Source organism: Onychostoma macrolepis, chromosome 23 (genome assembly GCF_012432095.1).
Source record: "Onychostoma macrolepis isolate SWU-2019 chromosome 23, ASM1243209v1, whole genome shotgun sequence".
In the NCBI taxonomy this organism is placed as follows: domain Eukaryota; kingdom Metazoa; phylum Chordata; class Actinopteri; order Cypriniformes; family Cyprinidae; genus Onychostoma; species Onychostoma macrolepis.
Genome location: NC_081177.1, coordinates 25700756 through 25725042, shown reverse-complemented (window position 1 = coordinate 25725042; position 24287 = coordinate 25700756). Strand labels below are relative to the sequence as shown.

Here is a 24287-nt window from a genome sequence, read left to right as displayed (position 1 = left end):
AGTTCATCTGTGGAACATGACAGAAGACTTTGAGAATTGTGTTGTCCATACAATGGAAGTCAGAGGACTCCAGTGTTGTTTCATTACCAATATTTCTTCAAAATATCTCCTTTTGTGTTCAACAAAATAAATTAAAATTGAAAAACACATAAGACGTAAACTGAAAATTATTTATTATATAACAGTATTATATAACAGAAATAATAAGTAATAAAATTAAACTAATTAAATAATATAAATATGTTTCCCCTCTCAATAACTGTTGTTTTTAAATCACAAAAATCTCAAAATCAATTTCTCTGTGTTATAATATTAAATGGTGTTAAACGGTTTTTCTTAACATTTTGTCCAAATTCTTTCGTTATACACACACACATACATATATATATATATATATATATATATATATACAAATTAAATTTAGGTATTAAATTAAATTATCTGTGATTATTAAAAGAAATTCATCATATGCTTATTTCTGTTGTTTTTCTGTGATTTTCCTCAGTAGACCACAGTAAAAAGAGAACTAGTTCATTTAATATATCCATACTCCCAGTTTCTCCCAGTTTTCTGAAAAACGCCATTAAAGTTGTCCAAATGAAGTTCTTAGCAATGCATATTACTAATCAAAAATGAAGTTTTGATATATTTACGGTAAGAAATTTACAAAATATCTCTATGGAACATGATCTTTACTTAATATACTAATGATTTTTGGCATAAAATAAAAATTGATAATTTTGACCCATGCAATGTATTTTTTTCTATTGCTACAAATATACCACAGCGACTGGTTTTGTGGTCCAGGGTCACATAAATTGCCAATATCAGGGAGCCTTTGAATAATAAGTTTGATAACGGGTGCCTTCGAATCCAAAAGTTTGTGAAGCACCGGTCTAAAGGGATAGTTTATGTTTTTGTGATACTGTGTCACTACATCACAGATATGGTCCTTCTTTGTTAATGAATGGGATTTTTTCACCCGTTCGTCATCTACCAGGGAAAAATTCAGATATTTTGTGTATGAGAGATGTTGTTGCTTGTCAGACAGAGAGTAAGAGACCAGCTTCAGAGCAGAGAAAGCTGTTAAACCCATGGGACTGTTTAATAATGTCCTCCTCAACCCACCCGCCATAACCATGTGACCAACATTACGCCTCCGCAACAATTATCACCCCAATCAACAGCCATTCAGCGGCCTTATAATCAAGCCGTCACGAGCTGCGCTGACTGTCCCCAACATGCTAAAGCAATCTTCATCGTCTGGGTTCGTTTGAGAGAAAATGGTCCTGGTCAATTATATATTCTTTGAAGCAACTGAGGGGCAAACAGACAATCTATTTTGGTAATAACTTTCATCTTTCAGCTATTGCATCTTTATTGGTTTTTGGCGGCATAAAAATATGACTCAGGACAGCTTGAAACCACTCGACGCAGTGAGCGTGTTCAGATAAAAACCTCTGGATGTGAAGATAAACCTGCGAGGGTTTTGAAAGCGCAAATGATATTTGCCATGACAGATATTAGATGTTTATCTATGACATTGAAATCTGCTATTTATAAGTGGCTGAGAGCTCATATCCTGCCAGGCATCTTTGCAAGTTGTAATTACATGTGCTGCCAGCAGATGGCAGAGCATTTCACATTCAATTTACACAACATTACAGATTTCTCAATAGATTTGACACATTTCTCCAAACTCAGGTCACGGTTCTCAAAAGAGTTAACACGGTGATCCGAACACTTCGTAAAAAGATTGTACGTTTTCATTCATTTTAAAAATCAGGCAAAGGATTTTCTCAAAACACTGTACACAAAACTCAGTTTTTTTTTTAGAATAGTTAATACAACTAACCAATGCTTAAAAATAACTGAAAAAAGCAATTGTAGCTTTTCAATCCTTTTATGGGTTTTACACAAACATTTATGCACCATTTGTCCAAACACAACAAGCAAAACTCTTTAATTTGTCATATCATCAAATGCACATATTTTCAGTTGGCCAAACTAATAACTGCTCGCTTACAGTAAAAGGTTTGAGATGTGTGTCTTTGTTTCAAGAACTGTTTGGGAAATTGAGCCAAATTAATCAGTTAGTGTGTTAGCAATCAAGATAAACTGTAATATTTTCCTTATATGTGACCCAGGACCACAAAACCAGTCATAAAGGTCAGTTTTATGAAATTGAGATTTATACATCATCTGAAAGCTGAATAAATAAGCTTTCCATTGATGTATGGTTTGTTAGGATCGGAGATATAACTATTTGAAAATCTGGAATCTGAGGGTGCACAAAAATCTAAATATTGAGAAAATCGCCTTTAAAGTTGTCCAAATGAAGTTCTTAGCAATGCATATTACTAATCAAAAATTAAGTTTTGATATATTTACAGTAGGAAATTTACAAAATATCTTCATGAAACATGATCTTTACTTAATATCCTAATGATTTTTGTCATAAAAGAAAAATCAATAATTTTGACCCATACAGTAATGTTGGCTATTGCTACAAATTTAGCCGTGCTACTTATGACAGGTTTTGTCCTCCAGGGTCACATATATTGTTTCTTTATCAAGACCTGCACATCAAAAAAAAAAAAAAATTCTTTAAAGTGTGTGTTTACTTCAATTAATTTTCATTGAGTATCAAATATAATTACCATCTTTGACGACTGAACACATCACACAGTGAATAAAAAGTAAATAAATCTGAAAAACTAGCTTGTTTCTTTCTGTTTTCTCAGCAGGCTGTAATAAAGAGAGGACTGACAGTCTCTCTCGCAGCATGTGGCTGGTGACTGAAAGCTCAATACAATCACATTAGCAACATACTAATGTGAGACGCCAATAAATGGAAACTTAATTTTGAAACTGAAACATGGATTTTTATCCTTTAACTCAATAAAGCACAACAGTAATGCCCACGTTTTCAGCAGCTTTGGTTCTTGAAGTATTTTTTCATTTTCTTAAGCATCTCAAAAAAATAAAAAGAGTCATAAGCCATTAACCAAATCAACCAGCGCCAATATGAATCATCACAACATTAAAACATTTAATAATGCATGCAATATTATGACTACAGAAATCTATCTATAGAGTATCTATGTGTATTTGGTCTTGTTACATTGGCAGATTCTTTCCTGTTATACATTTTTGTAAAAAATACATAAGAAATAAAATAATAAATTATGAATGAGTCATGCACAAATGAAAACTGTTCATTCAGACAGTCTACAAAATGCCCGTGTGTGTGTGCGCGCGCTCGCCACAGGGGAGGGCACACAAGACGAGACCCTCGGGCTCAGTAAACTTAAAAGGCCACATTTAAACTGTCTGTCCTGAGTATGGCAGACAACCCCCAGACTCAGTAAATCCATGTAAAGCCTCTAACAAAACCCTTTTGTCCTTTAATCTGCCACTGTGAGCAGAGCTCTACTGCTTATTAACAAAAGAAACTTAATTTAGTCAAGTTAACGTACAGGTTCCCCAGCGGAGAAACATCTAAAACCATTTATAGACTGAGAAGACAAGTCACGAGCGGGACTTTAGTGAGGCGACTGTCCTGAAGAATGAAGATCCTCAAAGTACATTATTTGTTCTTTTCTTGGCGTTTGGTCTTTGTCACATACTGTACATTGTTTGAGGCTTGGCCTTAACAGAAGACATAATTAAGTAGTTTAATTACTGGAACATTGATGGCACTGATTAAAGCCCCTCTTTCAGAGAAGAAGGGTGTAAAGTGCTGCAAACAAACAACCTGCAGCTGAGGCCCCCAAAACAGCATCTAATATTTACAGGCTACTGCTTTAACTGCTTTTTGAAGTCTTAGTTATGAGTTTGGAAGTCGTAAGGTGTGCGTTTAAGTCCCTAATCGAGTCAGGTCACTCCTGTAATTCCCCCAGTCGGCTGTTTTCTGTAGGCACAGATCTAGTGCAGATCCATCTACTTGAATGGGGAAAGACCAAATTTCTGTCAAAATTATGTCTCCCTAACATCTGACAATCAGCTCTATCGTAGCTTAAAAACGTTCAAAAAGTTATATATCAGGCTGGTTCAGTTAACGCTTGGTCTTGGTTTCTCTTTCTAAAAAGTGCTTAACTATATTGAATGTGCACTTGTAGTGTACTTGAAGTCTTAAAAGTATATTTAAAAATATGAATGAAATTATTAATAAAATATGAATGAAATAAAAGCTACTTAAGTGCACTTAAAGAGAGTTCACTTTTATTACAGTGTTTCTTAACACACTTAAGTGCACTTTGTAATAATGTCAAAATAAAAGTTTTACTTTAAAGTACATTTTAAATCATTATTTTTTAATAATCTTTTGTCATGTTTTAAAGAAGTACACTTATTTTGATATGTTGACTAACATACTAAAGCACATTGTCAGTACATTCAGCAGTAACTTTAACCATATTTCAATATCAATATTTAGGACAATAGAAATAATGACATTATAAACGTACTTAAGTGGGTCAAAAATACTAAAAAGTCCAGCTATATGCATTTCATATAAATTTAATTAAATAACATCGCCTTAAGTTCACACGTAAGAAATATATTTTAAAGTGTATTATTTCTGTAATAAGTACTCTTTTTATAAACAATATGTGACCCTGGATGACAAAACCAGTCATCCATCAATGAAGTTTTGATACATTTACGGTAAGAAATTTACTAAATATCTTCATGGAACATGGTCTTTACTTAATATCCTAATGATTTTTGGCATAAAAGAAAAATCAACAATTTTGACCCCTACAATGTATTTTTGGCTACAGCTACAAATATACCCCAGCGACTTAAGACTGGTTTTGTGGTCCAGGGTCATGTAAGTGTACTTAGGTGTGTTGAGAAAGTGGCTTACACTTTATTTTAAGGTGTCCTTGTTAAAGTGTAATTATACATGCAAGTACTGAGTAATATTAATTAACTACACGTACTTGCTATATGGTTAGGGTTAGGATTAGGGTTTGGCTTAGGGTTACTTGCATGTAATTATGCATAATTAATTGTCAATATAATAGTAAGTACATGTGACATAGTGTTAAAATCAAAGAATCTCACTTAAGTGGCATTTTATTTCATTAATAATATACTACCTGCAAATACTTTTTTAAATATACTTTTAAGATTTGAAGTACACTACAAGTGCACATTCAGTACAATTAGTTTATGGTGTGAGATATCAGAGTACCTCACTGTAAACGTTTGTATAAATCCTTCAATGACAAGATATGAACAGAGCAAATGAAACTATTAAACATGCCACCATAACATCTCTGCAAAACAGAATTTCACAAACAAAATGCTTCAGTAAATCAGGACTTTGGTCACTATTATGGCCACATTAACATAAATCTCGAGCATATTGCCCGTCTATACGGCCACATGAGGAACGCTTGGCAAACAGTATGAAATGACTATGGCACACCCATGTTTGCATGAGAAGCCACACTGAATGCGTTTCCACATTCATAATGGCTTGAATTACCACGACACAACAGATAGTAAATTCATCTCGACACCGCGAGACTCCATTCTGTTTGCCATTCATTCAGAGCGATTCCAGGAATCTGTCGGGACAGAGACGCATCTCTGCAGGCCTCACGTGGGTTTTGTGCTGGGTATCATGTCTGAGTGAACTCAAGCGGGAGCCGTTATCAAACCCCGTCCCAGTCTGTGTTCAGCAGCTTATCTCTGTTTACTCCATGTGATGAATAATTGAACAGCACTTGTGTCACACACACAGTCTATCCGGATTTGAGCAGAGACACAGCGTTCTGTCACACTCTGCACATGCTCTGAACGTACCCTTCTTTAGTCCAAATCAGTCTGAAGATCAAGGCTAAATGCGCAACTGTGTATCTAAAATGATCGATTCCACTGTCCAAAAATATTGCGTATTTTTGCATCATGTACCTTTAATATGATTGTAAATGTTATGTAAATCAACATGTAGTAGAATAGTCAGCATAGCATAGCATAGCACCGATAGCCTTGTGGGCAGTGCGCCGACATACAGCGCCGTTGTGCTACAAGCGTCCCGAGTTCGAATCTTGACTTGAGGACCTTTCTCAGTCCCGCCCCCCCATCTCTCTCCCACTTCACTTCCTGTCATCTCTGATCTGTCCTAACATGATAAAGGTGAAAATGCCAACAAAAAAAAAGGAATTCAAAATTTCCAGAAATTATGTAGATAATATGTAAATTATGTAGCTGCTACATAATTTATTAAATACAAAACAATGTATACAGATAGGAAAAATAAATAAATAAATAAATTTATATATTTAACTAAATTTAAAGAAACGATATTTAAATTTGATTTTGATTAACAATTACAGATCATTAATTTATCTATTAATGATATATAGTACTTTTGCAGAAACTATATACTAAGCTAAATACTTTTGTTAAATTACATTGGTTAAAAATGTAAAAAAAAAAAATTAAAATGCATTTTAATATTTATTATTTGATTTTATAAAATTTTATTTTGGTTATTATTTAAAGTACCATTTCATGGACATAACTTGAAATTTGTATTGCAAATGATTAATCGCATACAAAATAAAGGTTTTGTTTACATAATATGTGTGTATACTGTATATATATATATATATATATATATATATATATATATATATATATATACATACATACATACATACATACAAACACATGCATGTATATATTTAAGAAAAATTTTATGTTTATATGTTAAATATATTTATATATAATATAATATATAATAATATGAATATATAAATGTAAATATTTTCTAAATATATACTGTATGTGTGTGTATTTATATATATACATAATAAATATACACAGTATACACACATATTATGTAAACAAAAACCTTTTGGATGTGATTAATCGCGAATAATCGTTTGACAGCACTACTTAAATTTTTCTATTTTTTTCAACTGAAATAATAAAATATAATATATATATATATATATATATATATATATATACACACACACACACACACACACACACACATACATACAACATTTCCTTTATTTAGTTTAACTTGATTTATTAAAATTACTAAAACTAAAATTGAAAAAATTTTAAACTATGCTGACATATAAAAAAATCTTGACAAAATGACAAACACACAACAAAATCAGTAAACTTAATTATAACAAAATATATACTAAGCTAAACATTAGTGATGACCAAATTACTAATGAAAGTGTGAGTAAAAATGTAAAATAAATAAATAATAATAATAATAAAACATTTGGTTCCTTCATTTTAAAGATATACCTAACCCTCAATCTTTTCACGGATGTTTTTTTCCAGGTCATGAACTCACAGTACAGATGCACGTGATGACGGCCAGTTGCAAGGGTTATCAAGTCTCTGCTTTAAAACAAAGGAACACTTTCCTTCTGACCAAAACAGTGTCTTCCTGTCAGTCTACATCCCGGTAAACATTCTCACTCACACAGGACACTCTCTCTCAAACAAACAAGTCCTTGTCATACACAATTACCGCACCTCATGTTTACCGCAAAACCAATTCTGAAGAGAATCTCTCTAACAGAGCTGCTGTTGTGTTGAATTCTTATGGTTCATAGTGTGTGTGTGTGTGTGTGTGCGGCACTCCTTTCTCTTCATTTCTGCTCCTCTCTCTCTCTCTCTCTATCAGCTGATATTAACACTCCTTTGGCTTCTTCAAGTGCTCAGTCACGACCTCTGACCCACCATTTAGTGCTGGACACACTTCAGGACTCTTGAGTTATATTATGTGATCACAGGTGTCTACGCTCTACTGTGGTGTGAAGAGTTCCTCTGGCTCTTAATTCAATTTCAAGTCTAATTTAGTGTTGAAGTGTGCATGCCCGCAAGCCACACGGCAGGTTGATGCTTCACCAAAAACCTCTGCGTAAACACACAGTCCTACTCAGTCAATGTGTCATAGGAATTCAAACATCACAGAAAGATGACACTTAAAATAAGGCTGTTGATCAAATAAAATGAATCAGATTTAATTATGAATTAATCTAATTAACTGTAAACGGTATAATCAAAGAAAGACAATTAATTCGCATTGCATGTGACTAAGGATGCATCAGTGTTATTTATTATTTTCATAACATTTATTCATATTTAGAATTATCTTTAATTTGTATGTTTTCAGTTTTTAATTAATTCATTTCATTAGAGTTTAAGAAATTTTGTGTTATTTCTATATGGTTTTATTTTTATTTCAGTTTAGGAATTTTAGTACTTTAAAGTAAATTCATTTAAAGTAAATTTATTATTACCAAAAACAACATATTACATATATATATATATATATATATCTCATTATATAATTTTATTTAAGCTTTATTTCAATTTATGAGAGCTATTTTAATAGTTTTAATTTAATAACAAAACTAGGATGTATCGATATTAAAATTGTAAAAATTCTCTATTTAAAAAATAAAATAAAAATAGAAATAAAATAAAAAATAAATACAATTCTGAAAACATTCACTTTAAATACTACAAGTAAACTTTACACTAAACATCACAACATTATAAAAATGAAAAATGGATATTCCTTTAGAGATCTGCTAAATATTACATTTAACAGTGTTATTCAATTATTAGTGTTTTTAAAGATTCATTTTAAGTGAGCGTTAGTTAACAGCACAGGTAATGTAAATAAACGTTATGAACATGAGCAACTGAGCTTTGAAATTAGTACGTCAAATTAAATGTCTAATAATACACAATCCATATAACAATGTCAACAAAGTGTAAAAATGACTTAAATTAAACTATGAAAACAGTTTCTAACATAATACCAAACTGATTACAGTATATGAAGATTTCAGACTCTATTTCATTTATTTATTTACTCACTCACTTTTTATTTATTTATTTCCACAGAAACTGAGACTCTTTGGTGGAATTAACCCTGGGAATTTGGTTAAACTAAAATTAGCATGCTAAGGCTTTGGTGTTAGTAAGCTGTTTCAGTAAGTGTATTTATTTTCAGTTGTGATCTCATTGTTGAACCGCGGCTGATGCTGGTCTCGTATCGGAGAGGAACTGCTCCACAGCAGCATCATGCAGAGATCTGATAGAGGAACTGCACTGGTTCTGCAGTGGACGCAGCAGAAGAGCTGGACTGCAGCGCCCGCGGGAGGAGACAGAAACCACTCAAGCTGTAAATGAACCCACGACATGCTTGTCACCAATTCACGAGCAGAGCATCTGTAACCTGTGCTGACAGTCTATCTGTGCACATGTGCAGCTGCAACACAAAGCCTAGACATGTTGCCCGTCAAGATTTATCTGCTCTGCAGTCGGCCCTGTAGAGCGCAAGTTTTCAGGGCTTTTGTTATTTTCAGCTGATATTTAGAAAGATAATGTGCCTCGTACCTAGTGAGCCCTAGTAAGCATATATTGTTTTCGAACTAAATGTATTGTTTTTAGACACTTGCTAATTGCATGTTAATTGCCATTTAATGATATTCATTGCATATTAAATGCAATAAGCTCAACCTAAGAGTTTTTTGTGTTTTGGACATAAATACATTATATGTGATTTCATAAGTAATTTGTCTTTCTAATATGGTAAAACTGGACTTTACTGTACTGCTGAATATACTGACAAAAAATTAACTAAAATAAACTAAAATAAAGGGGTCAAGTACAACAGAAGTGAAACGAGGAGCTAAGAAAGCATGGGGAGCAGCAGACCAATTAAAAAATCAGTAATTATGGACTGTTGTTGATCATTTTAAGCTAAGTGGTTGAAAACCCATGAATACAATCACTTGTAATGTTACATGTTGCTTATCACTTTTGACCAATAGCTGCCACCAAATTGATCTACTGTGGTCAGTGTTGGGTGATAATGCCATACATAAAGTTTGGTGTTCATATACCAAAGCATTGCAAAAATACAGCCTCATATCCAGATTGGCATCACGCCATCATCTCTGACGATGAGTTATATGAAAACGGTTTGAGATATCATAAAGCTTTTAATCATTTTTGGCCAGAAGGGTCTGATGATGATCTGTGTAAAATTTGGTAAAGATCAGACAAACAGTCTAGGATGAGTTAGAAAAGGTAGGTTTTTGATATAAATCAACATGGCTTGACAGACAATATGTCCGTCAAAATAACATACCATTGGATTCTGCAGGACACAGGGACCAGGTGGGATTCATGGCCATGCAACAAAATTTACGAAAGCTCTAACTATTAGAGATGCATCAATATGAAATGTCTCAGGCGATATCGATAGCCGATTATTCTGAATTATATCTACAGATACCAATAGTTTGGTTTTCTTAAGGAATAGAAAAATCTCTACCTGTAAACTATACAGGGAGCCCTCTCATTTGAAACATTAGAGGTTAAAATGGACAAAAAACATTATTATATTCAGGGTTATTTATTTTCATATATAATAATCATACTCAAATAAAAACATTTGTATACAACTCAATTGCACATAAGATAGTTTTCATAAAAACACTTCATATAAATATTCATATACATATATATTAACAGTAAATAAGCTCCCTCTAGTGTTTTTTATAGCTGACTAACCAACTCTGAACAATGTAATGTAAATGCAATGTTAAGTGACGTATTGTTCACAATTGAGTGATTACATGAGACGTGATATATTTTGGTAACTTATCTTTAAACATAGCTTCTGATGTTCATTCATGTTCATTTTGTGCTATAACTTGTATTAAAGTGAAAGAGCACTCAGCACTGCCACTTGAACTGAAGTGCGTCAAAACAGTATTCATTATTTTAATTTTGCAGTATGTACAGTCTTTTAAGCTGTTTTTTGCTTTTGTTTTTTGAAATCTGTTTTTTGTTTCTATTGTGAAAGCTGACTTTGTTTCTTTTCAGGAGTAGCAAAGCACAAAGCACTTTGTGATAACTGGATTGGAGGTGCTTTACAAATAATGTAAAATCCCTGGACCTAGCAACCCTTTGAAGTACGAGTGATTTATATGGTCAAATAAAGCCTATAACAGTGCTGCGTTATTATTGCTTTAACCTGAGCAGGCCTAAATTCAACACAAGTATCAAGTATCATAAGTATCATAGGCACGCTGCTCCGAAACTAAAGAGATCAATCTTACACTTTTTGTTCCAAACAGTTCCACACAAAAATATATATTTAAAAAAAATCTCTTGTTATCACAGGTACCAAGTTTCGTCACAATTGGCCAAAGCGTTGCAAAGTTATAATCTGACGTCCTTTTGGTCCTCTTCGTCAAATTGGTTAACAATCTTTACAAGAACCACTTGGTCTATTCAAAATCTTTTAATAAATTGTTGCTAGCACAGTCTGAAGATGATCAGAGGAAAAAATAATATGGGCACACTTAAATAGCCTTTATTTCATTAATATTATATTATCTGCAAGTATTTTTATTTATACTTTTAAAATTTGAAGTACGCTACAAAGTGCACGTTTTTTTGACAAGAAAATGGCTTTTAAAACTGCATGCATTAGATTATAATGCCTGCTGCCCATCTCAAACTCATTATGAACAATATCTCAGAAAGTGTGGCTCACTGAAAAGTGGAACTTTACTGAGCCATGTTTTTTTTTTTTTTTTAACCTGGCAGATACAAGGGAAGAAAAAAAATTCCCATAGACGTGCATTGAGGGAGGGACCCAAGCCATATCTACAGACCAAAATATCATTGAGACTTGTGTGCACACCAGTAAGCAACCACCTAGCAACCGCCCACAACAACCTAAAATTTTGGTACAGGCAAACAAAAATCTAGGTATATAAGAGTTTTTCAGAAAATAATACATCCTGCATATAGGCTGCGTGGACATAGACTGTCTGTGCAGGCAGTAGGCGTCAGGTTAGTTCATGATATATTGAGACGGAGCCACTGCTTTAAGCTGGTTTCTTTCTGGCACACTGGACTCTGCTGGTGTTGTGGTGTGGCCACAGGCGCTGAGTTATAACGTCTCCTGAGAGGCTGTTTAGGGGTTAAGTGGCTCAATCAACGGCACAACAGATGTACTTTTCAGCAGGACTCTTTGAACTCATATGGTTAATATTTCATTACTCCAATGGGCCATGGTGCCATTGTTCGGGAAACAAGGCAGCACCGCTGGAAATGTGCCAAAAGCACTTGCTGCAGTGCTGCTTCATCTGTGAAACCTGTGATTGGTGGATCAACATGCAAGTTTAGTGCTAATGCATTTTACAGCATTATATTGTTGTTTTACTTATATTTTTATGTTATACCTTTCAAATATGCTGGTTGCATTTACAATAGCTCTGTTTCAAAACCAACACAGTTTAATGACAATTTCTAAGTGTTTTTTACGATGAATCAGTGCAAATTTGTACAAACTGTATTTGTATGTTTTTATATAATCTATAGTGCTTTCATGGTGATGTTTCACCTAAAAATGCTTTGATTCATATTCAGATTAATATGAAATCAGGTCATGACATCAGGTTGTCTAAAACCTAGATAGCACATTTTATCCACATTCTAAGGCTTTACAGCAGTGTTCACAGCTTAAGCAATCAATTAAATCAATTATTCAAGAATTGAGAAAAATGTTGATTTCATACGTTGTGTATTACATGAAGTGCTGCAAAGTATCTAATAAAAATGGAGCTCATTAGAGATCACGCGGTTAGCTTTGCAACATGATAACTGCAGACTCTTATAAAAACAATTATTGTTTATTTTTCAGTATTTGGTTTGATGAAGTTTTCTTTCCCGTTTTGGTGCACAGTATTTCCTTTTGCAACAGGAAGTTTGGACGGTATATTCTGAAGGGACAGTTTTTTTTTTAATAGCCGATTGCCTATCACAGCCGTGAACTACAATTTGCTACTTTGTGTTATTATCACTAACTTAAAAGTATATATATAATGTGACGGATCAGTGGCCCTCCCCTCATTATCATCACCACCCGTCCCTTATTCGCCGCCCTTCACCAGGCTCCCGACTGGAGTGGGTGGATGAGAGGAGGCGTGGGATCAACGCGGGCTGGCGGCGTGTGATGAGGCACAGCTGGACTGAATGAAGCCTCATCACCGCCGCTGTTAAATGCCCAGCGCGCCTCTCCTCGGGAGACCGGTCTCTTCCCGTGCATGCACGCTGGTGTCCTCGTGGGTCCAGGAAGGGTGCGAGGGACATCGCGCCACCGAAGACGTGAGCTGCGAACCCGCGGTCCGGACGAAGCCGCACCCGTATTACGGCCGTCGGACCAGGATGTCGGGCCGTACAAGTCCTACCAAAGGCCGTGGACGACGTGTAAGAGCCGCCGCTATGATGAAGCCGCCGCCCTCGCGCCCCGGACCCGAGTGGGAGCGCGTGCGGCCGCCGGACTCCGCCCCTTCCCTGGACCCTTCCCCTCCTGGAACACTGCCCTCCTTCACGAGCCCCGCAGCACGACGAGGACACCAGACCCCTGTTTATTTTGGACACTTCTTCCCTGGACACTTTATTTTGTTAATAAAAAGCCTCTCCGAGGCCTGACGCCACACCCACTGTGTCTGTCGTTGGCTCCTCCCGTCACAATATATATATATACACATATACACACATACACACTGAACAAAATTATTAATGCAACACTTTTGTTTTTGCCCCCATTTTTCATGAGCTGTACTCAAAGATCTAAGACCTTTTCTATGTACACAAAAGGCTTATTTCTCTCAAATATTGTTCACAAATCGGTCTAAATCTGTGTTAGTGAGCACTTCTCCTTTGCCGAGAGAATCCATCCCCCTCACAGGTGTGGCATATCAAGATGCTGATTAGACAACATGATTATTGCACAGGTGTGCCTTCGGCTGGCCACAATAAAAGGCCACTCTAAAATGTGCAGTTTTACTGTATTGGGGGGGTACGAAAACCAGTGAGTATCTGGTGTGACCACCATTTGCCTCACGCAGTGCAACACATCTCCTTCGCATAGAGTTGATCAGGTTGTTGATTGTGGCCTGTGGAATGTTGGTCCACTCGTCTTCAATGGCTTTGTGAAGTTGCTGGATATTGGCAGGAACTGGAACACGCTGTCGTATATACGCCGATCCAGAGCATCCCAAACATGCTCAATGGGTGACATGTCCGGTGAGTATGCTGGCCATGCAAGAACTGGGATGTTTTCAGCTTCCAGGAATTGTGTACAGATCCTTGCAACATGGGGCCGTGCATTATCATGCTGCAACATGAGGTGATGGTCGTGGATGAATGGCACAACAATGGGCCTCAGGATCTCGTCACGGTATCTCTGTGCATTCAAAATGCCATCAATAAAATGCACCTGTGTTCGTTGTCCATACCATAACCCCACCGCCACCATGGGCCACTCGATCCACAACGTTGACATCAGCAAACCGCTCACCCACACAACGCCTTACACGCTGTCTGCCATCTGCCCTGAACAGTGAAAACCGGGATTCATCCGTGAAGAGAACACCTCTCCAAATTGCCAGACGCCAACAAATGTGAGCATTTGCCCACTCAAGTCGGTTACGACGAAGAACTGCAGTCAGGTCGAGACCCCGATGAGGACGACGAGCATGCAGATGAGCTTCCCTGAGACGGTTTCTGACAGTTTGTGTAGAAATTCTTTGGTTATGCAAACCGACTGTTGTTGCAGCAGCTGTCCGGGTGGCTGGTCTCAGACGATCTTGGAGGTGAAGATGCTGGATGTGGAGGTCCTGGGCTGGTGTGGTTACACGTGGTCTGCGGTTGTGAGGCTGGTTGAATGTACTGCCAAATTCTCTGAAACGCCTTTGGAGACGGCTTATGGAAGAGAAATGAACATTCAATTCACAGGCAACAGCTCTGGTGGACATTCCTGCAATCAGCATGCTAACTGCACGCTCCCTCAAAACTAGCGACATCTGTGGCATTGTGCTGTGTGATAAAACTGCACATTTTAGAGTGGCCTTTTATTGTGGCCAGCCTAAGGCACACCTGTGCAATAATCATGCTGAGCACATACAGACGTCACGTACCGGATGCCGTGCACGCGCTCAGGGCAGTTGGACATAGTGGTGTATTAGAGGTAAAAAATGATAAAAATACTTGTTTCTCACACAAACCGATCGTTTCGTGTCTTAGGACATCAATGTATCGTCACGAGCCGCAGGGTTTAATTTGGATTTGTCTGTGCATGTTTTTTTTTTTCTCTCAAAGATTGTGTGCCCATTGACTTGCATTATAGGACTGACAGACTGCAACGGTTTGAGTTAAAAATCTTCGTTTGTGTTCTACTGAAGAAACAAAGTCACCTACATCTTGGATGCCCTGGGGGTAAGCAGATAAACATCACATTTTCATTTTTGGGTGAACTATCCCTTTAATGCTATTAGCAGTAAGGTGAGGGATATTCTCATTCTGGAGATAATTTTATTAGAAATTGAGATAGGCTTAGAGATGAGTCCAGGTCAAACACTATTTATGTAAAACATTACATTTCATTTTGATTCTTTGAGTAAATAAGAGCATTAGAGTACATTTTACAAGTAAATAATATGTCAGTTTTCAACTAAAATTTCATGCTTGAATGTGTTACTGGCCATTTCTTTGTAACTGCTTGTAAACTTTACTAACAAATTCAGAGTTCAAATTATTTCTGCTACAAATTTTCAGTGTACACAAGCAGAAGACAGTAGTGCTGCTCACTAGGTTTTGAACACAGCTATTGAGTGTAACAGACCTGTAAATGTGATTCATTTTACATAAAAAAAATATATTTCCATTAAACATCGATATATTTTAATTAGGACATTAAGTCTTTAGGTGCGTCCCAAATCGCGTACTTGTGCACTATTCTATGACATTTTGTAGTATAAATAGTGCAAGTAGTGTGTTCACACTGAAAATTCCAAAAAGAAAAAGTGCACTTTAAATACCCGAATGCACTTAAATAACCGAAAAAAAATTAAGTGTGGAATGTTGAACACTTCATGCACTCGTAGCATTAATTACGTCACGAAGCGGAGGGGCTATCAGACTCCAATTATTAATGACAAAATAACCTTATAAAATTCATACACTACATGGTTGAGTACATAGTGTATAAGTGCATAGTGTATAGTGCGTCATTTTGGACACAGTTTTTGTATTGAGACGTTGTGAGATCCAGCTGGTGTGAAACCCACTGTACTGGTCTTCATACAGATCCGGCAGGTTACACCACTGACTCTAGTTTCTCTCAACAATAGAGGTCGATATCCCGTCATAGGATCCAGCTCTAGACTGATTATTACACACACCTCACACACACACACACACACACACACACACACTGTCCCGCCAGCAGCTCATATCCTATGGGTGATTAGAGCTGGTTGTCTGCCAGCTGCTTGATTACGTAGCCTATGTTTGCAACCCTCAGGGACATCAGTAAATCCACCTGCAGCTCATAGTCTAAACAGGAGCTGCTAGAAACAGAGTTTATTCTGGATTCTGAAGGTCAGTGGTACTACAATAATGAATTAAAACCAAAACCCGATCTGATTATCGGATGTTATTTCCAAACACCACCTTTTTTTCCTGAGGTCTCCCACGGGAGTGAGAACTTGGTTAGTTTATTATTCACATGGGAACTGGGAGCAATTACTTTGGTTTTTGATGAACTAGATTTTAGCCTCTGTGAACTAGTGATTATCACGTGTGGGAACTATCTTATAAATAAATAAATATATACCATTTTGCACAAAGGAAATTAAGCCTGTTTTAGGACCTTTACAGTTTGGTTTTTGTTTGTTTGTTTGTTTTTGTTTTATATTATTTGTATTAAGAATATTTGCCTCAAATTATAATTACTGCAATGCGAAAAACATCATTGTCATTACTGTAATAAATAAATGTTATACTATTATTCAAAAATGTTATAATTTATTAAAATCAACATAAAAAACATACTTAAATGTCATGTCAAGCAAACAGTGTTACAATGTTATCCGCTAAAACTTTTGGGTCAGCATTTTTATTTTTTATATTATTTTTATTTTTTTAAATATAGAAGATGATACTTTTATTTTAATACTTCTATTATACTTACTAATAATTGTGATTATTATTATTATTCAGCAAGGACACATTAAATTGGTTAAAGTGACAGTACGGATATTTATAATGTTACAAAAGATTTCTATTTCAAATAAACGCTTTTTTATCGATCTGTCTATTTATCAAATAATAAAAATATGAAGTGGCACAACTGTTTTTAACACTGATAATGAATGTTTCTTGAGCAGCAAATCAGCATATTACAATGATTTCTGAAGGATCATGCGACACTAAAGACTGGAGTAATGATGCTGAAAATCCAGCTTTGAATCACAAGAAGAAATAATACTTTTAAATTGCAATAATATTTCACAATATAACTATATATATATATATATATATATAGCAGTCTGGAAAATCTTTCCTCCCCCGTGTGTTGAGTGCACCTTTCTGAGCCAGATACTGTACCTGCAGCGATCAAACTCAGAGGCTTCAAACGGCCAGTTGAGTTGAGAGAAGCAGAGCTTTCAAGAAGCTTTCATAAGATGGAAAGGAGAAACGACACTGAACTAAAAATAAGCTCAGACCCTAGGTCATCTACTTTAAACTAAATTTGTACTTAAAAGCACCTTGAACTCAGACATAAACGTTTCACAGGAAGATGTGCTACTAGTGAGAAGGATGTGATAATGTACTGTCATGGAAAAACACTGTCACTTCCACTGACTTGCTGTTTTCAGAGGGCAACCCAACACAGAAGCAATGAGCGCTATCTTAATTTAGTGTTTAAAATTAGTCGCTGTCTGTTTGTGACAAGGCTTCCTGAACATGAATTCCTGCAGTTGCTTCTCACAGAAAAGACACTTGCAGCTTATTTCCACATCCACAGACTTTTCTTTAACTACCAGTTCCTGTTTACAAGGCTGACAAGCAGTTGTACGTCAAAGAGTCTTTTCCTCAGAGATATGAGGAAAACAAAAAAAGCTATAAAAGAAGGTGAAGTGGCGTACAGATATAATGCACGGATAAGAATTTTTATATATCCCATTATTGTTTACGTCCAATTTTGAGGCCATAAAAAGACTAGTGTACTCCTAAAAGTTAACTATTTTTTAAATGCTTTAAATTTACGGCTATTTTGTTACATGAAAACGGTGACATCAGGTTGCACTCAAAGTCGTATCCAAAACGTTACTGTTTACAACCAGAATGTCTCCTCCCGCTAATAATGGTCGCCTCTGACTTGCATTAGCAAATTCACGCCACGTCTGTGACATAAGCTAATGTTTTCTTGCCTATTTAAAAAAAAAAAAAAAAAAAGAAGGGATGAGTCCAAACTTTCTGTTTCAATAGTCCTGTTTCTCAAACAATGCATGGTGCTAGCAATGCCAAGGTCATGGGTTCGATTCCCAAGGAAATGAATTACTGATAAAAATGTGCACCTTCAACACAATGCAAGTTGCTTTGGATAAAAGTGTCTGCCAAATGTGTCAATGTAAATGTAATGTCTCAGATTTGTGCATATGCTACTGGTGCATCTGCTAATTTTCCAGTGAATGTTTTGGGTATTTGTAACATACTTTAAAATTTGTAAGAGGAAGATTTCATATGCTTTTAGAAAGTATAGCCCCTTTGTGCAGCTCCAGCAGTATGGCATGCAAATACAGCGATGCAAATATTCCTCCAGCCACATGACCTTATTTTACTTTCAGGTAAGACTTTGAATATAAATGAGCTAGTGTCCTGCAAACATGAGTGCCCGGTCTGCTCCCCAAATTACCTCCAAATCCTGAAGCTAATAAGAAAAAAAATGGCAGTTAAACGGAGGAAGGTAAAGAAACTATGTAGACTGTACACAGCAACTGTACACTGACCTTAGAAATAACAGCAAAGGTTATTGTATTAGCTTCTAAAAAGTAACAGTTCACCCAAAAAATAACATTGGCTCACTGAAAAAACGGGCCACTACCTAAACTCCAGAATATACACAATTCACTGCTGTTTCTAGCTGAAATGAACACTAGAGGCAGAAACACCAACAACTTTCAATTATGATTACAGGGAAAATTATTGATTAAGGGACAAATATTTTTGGAGGTTCCTTGCACATAATATGACCTCAAAATGCTTTACCATAGTGCATAATTTGTAAATTAATAAGTTTTGATGTTTGCATCAGTTCAGCTATTTCCATAAGTTTGGTTTTCCTGACATAGTAAACTTGCTCGTTAGCTCACCTGGTACAGCACTGCACACTTGAGATGCAAAGCATCTGAGTCCATTTAAACATAAGTCACAATAAAAGAGCTCAAACACTTGAGGAAGCAAACTAAAATATCATGATCGCTTCAGCCTTTTTATCTCACGTTTAATTTTGTTAACATTATTGCTTAAAGGGATAGTTCACCCAAAAATGAAAATTCTGTCATTAATTACTCATGCTCATGTCGTTCCAAACCTGTAAGACCTTCATCTTCGGAACACAAATTAAGATATTTTTATTAAATATGAGAGCTTTCTGACCCTCCCATAGACCACAAGGGTACCACCACGATCAAGTCGATCATCTGTAAATTAGTCCTCGGAATGTAAACAAAGCACACGCATGCATCGTGATACTTTCCAAAATGGCGCCAAGGTAACAAGGAGAAGAATTGTTGAATAAAGTAGTTATTTCTGTTTTCTTTGCGCATAAAAAATATTCTCGTAACTTCATAGAATTACAGTAGAATCACTGATGGCACATGGACTGTTTTACTGATGTCTTTGCTAAGTTTCTGTGCCTTGATCGTGGTAGTACCCTTGCTGTCTATGGAGGGTCAAAAAGCTCTCGGATTTCATCAAAAATATCTTAATTTGTGTTACGAAGATGATCCCTTACGGGTTTGGAAAGACATGAGGGTGAGTAATTAATGACAGAATTAAAATTTTTGGGTGAACTATCCCTTTAACTTTAGAGTAGGGTTTACTGTAGGTAGTACGTTATTTTAAATGGCTAAAGAGCATTAACCTGCAATACACAACTAACATAAAAGTTGTCAGATTCACGTTCATCTGTTAAAACTCAACACGCTTTTAACGCCGCTTACTGGAGATTTCACTTTGAAAGTGTCGCGAAACGTGCAGCAACATAATATCATTTTGCACGAATGTCATCGCAGGTATACGTTTCTAATTTGGGTTGGAAAAAATTAAATTCTATCATAAATTACTAAATTCGCATCTAACATTCTTGTGTTCACAAACAGAATCATAAACACGCACAGACTTGACAATGACTAGTTTAAATCCCAATTTGACTGTAATTTTACATAACAGAATACAGTAGCCTAGCACAAGTAATAACCAATACAAATCTGCTTATATGTATGCAATTACTTAATGACATTTGGAGGAAAAAAAATGTCATGACATCATCTCATGTAATTTCCTGTGTCCTCATCAAAGAGGAAATATTCATTTCACAAACCACTATGTCTGTGATGTGACACAATATACTGTCTATGTCCAGAAACAGATAACCAGAGAAGAACTAGCCACACTGACTGTAAACCCTATGAACATCCTATCTTATAATGCATCTTGTACCTCACAGTTCACAAAGATGCTTCAACAGGACATAGTGACCATGAAATTAATAAATGAATCCTATGAATGGTCAAACACATCCTTTCTATTGCACCAAAAAAAAAAAAAAAAACATATACCCCATAGTCATTTTGCCAAATAAATGCGAATAACAGCATATGAGTTTACACAATCCCTCTTCATTTAGAAATAAAAAACCATGAACATCTTCCCGTTAATCCATCGTGTTCACGTGCTTCGGTGCAGCCTGTTGTCAAAGCCGCAAAACAGACCAAAAAACGACAAATAATACAAAAGCGAATCATTGGATTAACACATGAGCGAATAAATCTTACCTCTGTCTATAAGGGCGTTTCCGTTCAGTTCACGCGCTCGCTGTCGGATGTATCGCCGCACATCTGCCTCATTCCCTCATCAGTTCATCTGTGAGGATCAGACACTCACCACGCCTTCCCTTTACCGGCTACAAAGACACAGACCGGGGCCATGCCGTTATCTGCACACACACACACACACACTCGCTCGTACTATAGCCTACCCATAGTATTGAGTGTGTGTGGATCCCCTGCACACGCCCTCCGCTCACTGACAACACACACACAGCTCGCTATTACCGATTTCACTGATGCTGCCGGGAAATAGTGGATTTTGAACACACCATATTTGATTAACACGTGATAATTAATTCAATGAATCGTTTAAATGAAATGACTCGATTCACTGATTCGTTCGATTAGCGCTTTAAAGGTGCGGTCACATTGATATCGTTACTCGGCGGAATTCTAGAATCGCGTGGTCGAGTGTTTGGCGTGAGGGCAAAAAAATGTTTCGCTCATGTTAAAGTTGGTCACACAAAAATTTGCTCGGTTTACTCGGTTTTAAAGTGACTTGTGAGCACTGCACTACAATAGACAATGGACCTTTTTGAAAACAAAATTTTGCCGAAATATTGCTAATGTGGCTGCACCTAACGAAATATAAAGCGTAATTCTAATTCTAGCTAACAGGGAACATTCTCAGAACTTTGGCTAATGTTCTGGTTCTCTCAAAGTAATGAACAAACATTCTTCCAGTAACATAAATAGAATGTTTATTCAAAGCTATCTGGTCATTTATAGCCCTAACGTTCTAAAAATGTTGCCATTAAACCAGGAACTTTTTTTCTGAAACATTTTAGTTGGTTGTTTGTCTAATGTTTACTACTTGTTTCAGAACGTTCAGAATTCCTCTAATGTTTGCAAAATGATAAAATGGAACATTCCCTTAACGTTTGCGTAGCACAAATATTAGGCTAAAAGAAAATTGGCTGGTTTGAGCATTCAGATAACATTAAAAAATACAAAACATTCTTAGCACATGTTTGTTTGCTGTGGTGAATGGCTTAGTATATGTGCTAATTAATTAAATTCGTTCAAATTCAATTAATCATTCTTTGAAATAGAATAGGGTGAATTCAGGTAATCTGGGACATTTTTTGCAATTTTGACTTCTGCTATTTATTTTGATATCTGTCTAACGCATTAGATCAACACATTAGACTTCTCAGAAATCCATAAGATGTTTTCTAACCACACCAGAAGAAATAATGTAGATATTATGCCCAGAGGAGACATGCCACACCTATTAAGTGTTTTGTGCCAAAAAAAAAAAAAAAATTCTGCCGGGATTTGATAATCTGGGACATATGTATTAGGCCTAAAAAAGCCTATATTCACTTTATGCATGCCAAACACAATATCACCAATAGCTCCCTTCATTCTACTCTCATTCCATTGGTTTAGCTTCTTCGCATTTCTCTTATTTCCCTCTCTCTCTCTCTCTCTCTCTCTCTCTTCCTCGTTCTTTCTGTTGCCATCTCTTTTCCTGACGCTGTGGTGCCATTGTATTTTGTAATACATTTCATTGAGTAAATTAAAGACCATGGATATTTTCACATTTTATCTGACTAATGACTGTTTGTGTGTGTGTGTGTGTGTGTGTGTGTGTGTGTGTGTGTGTGTGTGTGTGTGTGTGTGTGTGCGTTTGTGAACAGAACATTGTGAAATGGCCTGGGCGCAGATCCCCCTGCTGCTCAGTGATTTGAACCGTTGTATATACTAAACTAACTGGGAATTTGGGAAATGAAATTAACGGTTTACTTCATCCTGATACCTTTGCTTGCTATTGGAATGCGCTTCCCAGATTCCGTCTCTGTAGCATCTCTCTCTAGCTAGCTGGTTTAGCTAGCTGCTAGCTACTGTGAACTTGTGCTAATGTTATAACCTCCAGCATTAACACCCATTTCTCATTATGGCATATATTAGCCCTTGTCATTAGATTTATAAAGTCCCTAAATGCATATTTCCCCCATCTGTCCCAGATTACCCAAAGCATGCTGTCCCACATTCTCAATCATATTTGATAACGTGGGACAACAAAAAAACGTTTGAAAGAAAAAAAAATCACTTTAATACATATGTTGTTGCTTGAATAGATCACAAACATAATTTGACAACAATTAGGAACATTGTCTTATGACAGATTTATGTCCTTAACATGAATCTAATCAGAATCCTGTCATTGACCTTGTCATGCAAATCCCAGGGGAGCTTCTTGATTGACAAGTGCCCCGCCCCTTTGTGTGGAATCACCCCCATGAAGTCATGTGATTTCAGTGATTTCAGATTTACAGTGTGTATTAGGCTAGTAATCAATTAGGCTAGCCTACATAAAATGCCTAATCCATTGTAGCAATTATAAAATGTCTCAAATCACATTTAGATCGAACATATTAGTAACTTGACAAAAGTTGTGATCATGAGTGGTTCATTAGAAAATCTTTTTCACGATAATTAAATAAAACTCAGGCTGCACGTGTGAAGATACATTAGCATTATTGAACCTGTAGTCAAGGCGCCTCCTCTCCAAATGTGATGTCTCGGCTCTTCTTTGAGCGACTGTAATTCAAAGTCATTACTCTTCATGTATAGATTATGCAGCCTACACAGCCGCTGAAAGGTTTTATGAAGGTTAGTCCATGTACAGCCATACTGGATCGTATAGCTAAGCTTTTTTTGGGTTTGACAGCAATATCCCAAACATCTGAACAAAGGGCCTGGTTTATCTGCATCTTCTCAGTGCCCACTGTGTGAATGCCCATGGGATCCCCTTCCCCATCACCCTCCACCCACGGCACACACAAACACCATCTGCAATGAGTGAGCAGCTCCATGTTCAGCCCAACCGGAAGCTTAAATCAGACAAGCACACTGTGTAATTGAAATTAAGCATAATAATGATATGAATCGTACAAAAACATATGATTTTAGGGGGAAAAAATGAATTTTCCCCCTAAAATCTGCCAAAATTTAAAATAGTTGTCTGGCCAGCAAAGCTGGTGTTATTTTATTTTTTTTTATTTTTTTGAGGATCTCTATCTGTGATGTAAAAGAGTAAAGTCACCATAAAGATGTTGAGTAATTGTACAGAGTTTATAAATTCACATTTGAATAATAATCTGTATTACATGATATGATTCCGAAAATGTATTTGTAATTAGATAATATTACATTTGAAAATATCCATAATCACACTACAGTTACTTTTTTATTACATGATTACATAATATTCACACTACGGCTGTATATTACTTTTTTTTTTTTTGTCAGGTGAATGCTTTAAAATATTTACTTTAAGTACCCCTGAGATTT

At 36.0% G+C, this 24287-nt stretch overlaps 1 protein-coding gene and 1 long non-coding RNA gene across 3 annotated transcripts in view; one reads left to right on the top strand and one right to left on the bottom strand.

Annotated features, from left to right (window-relative positions):
- frmd4bb (FERM domain containing 4Bb) overlaps positions 1-21656 on the bottom strand; it is a 59551-nt gene extending 37895 nt beyond the window's left edge. Inside the window, exons 1-2 of one of the 2 annotated variants that reach the window (XM_058764037.1) lie at positions 21137-21656; positions 20934-21061 (exon numbers count right to left, since the gene is read on the bottom strand). The gene's annotated coding sequence lies outside the window, so the exon portion shown is untranslated. Of the gene's footprint in view, positions 1-20933 lie in introns of both variants that reach the window. The other variant, XM_058764036.1, reaches the window with a different exon arrangement.
- On the top strand, positions 1219-9706 carry LOC131532410 (uncharacterized). Its single transcript, XR_009268891.1, has 3 exons — positions 1219-1345; positions 7324-7450; positions 9014-9706. It is a non-coding gene; the product is annotated as an uncharacterized LOC131532410 (long non-coding RNA).
- Positions 21657-24287: the final 2631 nt, after the last annotated feature.